This window comes from Galeopterus variegatus, unplaced genomic scaffold (assembly GCF_000696425.1).
Source record: "Galeopterus variegatus unplaced genomic scaffold, G_variegatus-3.0.2 Scaffold1643, whole genome shotgun sequence".
In the NCBI taxonomy this organism is placed as follows: Eukaryota; Metazoa; Chordata; class Mammalia; order Dermoptera; family Cynocephalidae; genus Galeopterus; species Galeopterus variegatus.
In genome coordinates this window covers 184,637-189,418 of record NW_007727754.1, presented here as the reverse complement: position 1 = coordinate 189,418, position 4,782 = coordinate 184,637, and positions in this window count along the sequence as shown.

The following is a 4,782-nucleotide window of genomic DNA, read 5'->3' as shown; positions in this document are numbered from 1 at the left end:
GAGTTGGAACCAACCTAAATGTTCATCGGTGGATGACTGGATAAGGAAAATAAGATATTTATACACAATGCATTACTATTCTGTCATAAAAAGAATGAAATTTTGTCATTTGCAGAAACATGGATGAACTTAGAGAAAATTATGTTAAATGAAATAAGCTTGGCACAGAAAGAGAAATACCACATATCCTCACTTATAAGTGAGAGCTAAGAAAATATACAAAAAGTAAAACAAAAAAGAAAAATATAACAATCACAATAATTTGTTGAAATTTTGAAAAGGGAGAACAGAACTGTGGTTATTGGAAATGGGATGGGGGAGAAAGGGGGGCTTAGTGAGAAAGTGGTAAAGGGCCACTAAAAATGATTATAGTATGTGAGATTGAATATACTAAATTATCCTGATTTTAGCATCTCATATTGCACACAGGTATTGATATTCAATGTTGTACCCCACGGATATGTGCAATCATGTTTCAATAAATAAATGAAAAGATAGATAAATAAATAAATAAAATTTTTAAAAAGAAGAGATCATAAATGAAAATAAATACTTATTTTGTGTTGAACTTCTGACTCTGTTTCCTTCTAGTCACACGGGAAACTGTAGGCATTGTATGTACTAATTCTAAATATTTTATTCACTACCATTTTGTTTTAAGACAATAGATTGGACCATATACTTAATAGAAATATGTTTCTTAGTTCTATTTTCCATATTAATACAAAGCACTACACTTCTTGGAACTTATTTTTAATGAAAGGGAATAGAGAATAAAAATATGACAATGAATCACAACAATTCCTTGAACTTTTTAAAACAAGTGAACAGATATGATGTAGGGGTGGAGAGGAGAGAGGGAGTGGGAAAAGAGGAACAGGTAAAGGGTCATGAAAAAGAACTACAATGCATATTGAGAAGTTAAAATTAAAATTAAAAATTAGAAAAAATATGACAATGAGCCGAACACTTGAAATGGGAACCTTACTTAGAAGTAAAATAATGTAACTGGAAAGGTCATAAAGGTCATTTAGTCCAGGCAGTTCTGGAGGTTTAGAAGAGGGTTGGGTGTAGGTAGGGTGGGCAGAAGGTCAGTAGGGGTCTTCTGGTTTATTCCTTTAGCTAGAGCTAGACAGGTGTTCAATTATGATTGTATATGAGGGAAGGTTTCCACTGATTACACAGAGGGGGAAAAAATCTTGCAAATTAAATGGCTGCTACTGGTGTAGTCCAACCCCCTCAATGAGGAAACTGGCTCACAGATGAAAAAATGAACAGCAAAGCTTCATATTCTAATTTTGTGTACCTTTGAAGTAAATTTTTGTTTAAATAATCCCAAAGCTTTATTCAGTAGGAGTACTCATGTGTGAAACCCCAAATTAGTCAGGTGGAGAAAATTACCCAGATAATTTCATTGGCAAATAAATCAGTAATCTGAAATGATTTAGCATGGGACTAATGACACTTTATATCATTTTAAGTGCAGTTAAACTTCTTAATTACCTACACTCTGGAGACAGAAAAATTGCTAAAATAATGGCATGTCATTAATTCTAAGGAAACACGGCTTCCTGGGCAACACCTGTTAAGTACAGACAGTTGCCAGGTTAATATGGGATATTAGGAATTAAGAGTTTCCTTGCTTTTATGCCACAGTGAACTCCTGAAATCTCTACCCAGTTGCCCTGGTGTTTACAGTTGCTCATTTCAATATGTTATGTTTATCTGCTTACATTTCATACCCTTCAGAGATTGAGAAAATCTAATACAAGTATCACGTGTTGGTCATAGAAAGGCTGAAGCATATTCCTCGGAACTGCACATTCTAAAAACAAATCTTTTAAGGAGAGTAGTATGTATGTATTTAGTGCAAGATTACAGAATTGAAAATAAAAGATGGCACCTCCATATTTTCACTTATTCAACTACAAAAGTTAAATAAACAGTAATGCTCTTCTTTTTATCATTTCATAGGTGTCTGATGGGCTAAGAAACATATTTATGTTCATTTTCTTCAGCTTTGACCAACTTATCCTTCAGCTTTAACTATGAAAGCTTTCAGATCTTCTGGCCCTCAGAATTCAGGCAGAATTTTGCCTGCACATGCTACATGTATTACAAAACTGTAAGGAGAAATCTGTAGCCATGCAAGTCATCCATGTTCTTTAATATCAGTGTGGTGATAATAACAGTTAACATTGAGTATCAACTCCATGCCTGGTCATATGCTTCGCACACATTATCCCAATACCATTTATTCAACAATGCTATACATACTGTAATACATATGTCTAAGCTCGGCCTGGATTCCTACTTCTTGCTCCAAAATCTATGCCTGAAAGGCATATTTAACTCTGCTTGAAATACTGTGGCCAGAAAAAAAATGCTATCTCACATTTGAATAATAAAGCTTTGTAGTTCACAAAGTCCTTCACGTTACCTGGTTATATCTGATCCATAAACCTCCTCAGTGAGGTAGAAAGGTAAGGAACCTAGGACAGGAAGAGGTTATGACATATCCAATATCCTATACATATTTTTTTTACTACAAAGCCCAAGTTCTTTCCTCTAAACTACAATTCTCCCCCATGCAGTAAAATAGTTAATAATAATAACAATAAAATAATGTAAACATGCATCAAATGCTTACCATGTACGAAGAGGCTTCTCTCCTCTTTGCCATTATCCTGTGCTCGAATATATTAACATTTTTATGTCTACATTAATGTTTATGGGCCCACAATTGTCTTTCAATTTGGAATTATCTTTCTATTATGCACCGTCCCTGTACATCTACACACATTCAGAATGAATGTAGGTTATTCCTTTACCCTTTTCTTGCTATTCTCAATATTACTAACTTAGCACAAGATCTCTTCATTTCACACCTGAACTACTACACCTTCCTGATCAATCTTGTCTCCTCCAATTTTATCTTCTTGCTTCTATACTATACTATCCCTCAGCTGTATACTCTTTAGCAAAGTAACTTACCTCACAAATTCTTTTCTTCTTTGCTGTAATTAAATCATTTGTGTTAGAAAAATGCCAAAGTTTCTTAAAATCCTGATATTTACTGACTCCTAAAGCACTGTTTCTACCAGGTCACCTTCCTGTTTACCTTTCCATGGCTCCCCATTACCTACATTTTAAGTGCCAATTTTTAAAAAAATGTATTTATTTATTAATATTAGTATTTCTTTTACATTCTAAGATGTTGCAAAGCAGTTGAGGGGGAGGGGGAGAAGAAAAAGGGAAGAGAAATAGGGTCAGAGGGGGAAGAAAGAAAAGGGGCATGGTCAAAGCTCATGCACCCCCCTCATTCCAGCAGGGGAGACTGGGGCCTTCCAGCAGTAGCTCGGTTGTTGCTGGGCTGGATGCAGATGTCAGGGGGATGTGGCTGAAGCCCTCAGCCCCACACCAGCCCGGCTCAGGAGCCCACGGTGTTTCCAGTGAAGCCTCAGTGGTCGTCACTGTTAAATGCCAATATTTTTAAACTTAAGAATATTTTCTTCTTCAATCATGTACTGACTTATCTTTCCAATCTTTTGTTCCTTTATTTTCATTATGCTTTATTCCATGAATGGCAAGTTGGCTGCACACTGTGTTCTTCCCACACCCATTATTTTTCTCATTAAGTCTCATAACTTTTCCCATCAGAGAGCTCCAGGATACCACTACGAATAGAACAGTGAAATCTGAAACAATAACATCAGCACATTTAAAATATTTGAAGAGATAAAGGAAGGAATAGAATCAATAATGGAAAAATAGAACCTTACAAAAAATAATAAGGAAGATTTAAAAAAGAACCAAACAGAGTTTTTAAAATAAAAAGCTAAATAGATTAGAGCATACACTAAATAAAACTGATAATAGAATCAGTAAGCTAGAAGATTGATTTGGGAAATCATTTAGAATGCAAAACATAGAGATAAAGTAGAAAATTTAAAAGAGCATTTAAAAGATGTGAAATCCAGAATGCGAAATTCCAATAACACTTCTAATAAGTGTTGTAAGAAATGAGGGAGGTGAGAAGATAATTTCAAAGAAATAATGGCTGGAAGTTTTTCTTTTATTTTATTTATTTATTTATTTTTTGGTCTTTTTTTGTGACTGGTAAGGGGATGCAACCCTTGGCTTGGTGTCACCCACATCGCGCTCAGCCAGTGAGCACACCGGCCATCCTTATATAGGATCCGAACCAGCGGTGGGAGCGCCTCTGCACTCCCAAGCGCCGCACTCTCCCGAGTGCGCCACAGGGCTGGCCCGGAAGTTTTTCTTTTAATTGAAGAAAACATAAACCCATTGAAGAAGCACTGATTAGAAAGCTGTTGCAGAAAATAAAAATAAATCTACTCCTATATAGATCCTATTTGTATTAGTCCATTTTCTGTTACTGATAACAGAATACCTGAACTGTGTAACTTACAAAGAAGAATGGTTTATTTATTTTTTGCCATTTCAGAAGCTGGGAAGTCCAAGGTCCAGGGGGCACATCTGGGGATACCCTTCTTCTTGGTAGGGGCTCTCAGCAGAGACCTGAGGCAGCACAGAATATCACATGGTGAGAATGACAAAAGCATTTTAACATGCTCACTTGCTTTCCTTATAAACCCACCAGTCTACACCCTGATAATCCACTAAAGCAGTAAGCCTTTACTCCATGAATGGATTAACCCATCCATAAAGGCATACTCCTCATGATCCAATCACCTCTTAAAGGCCCTTCCTTTCAAATACCATGCTTGAGATTAAGTTCCAACATGAGTTTGGGGGGAC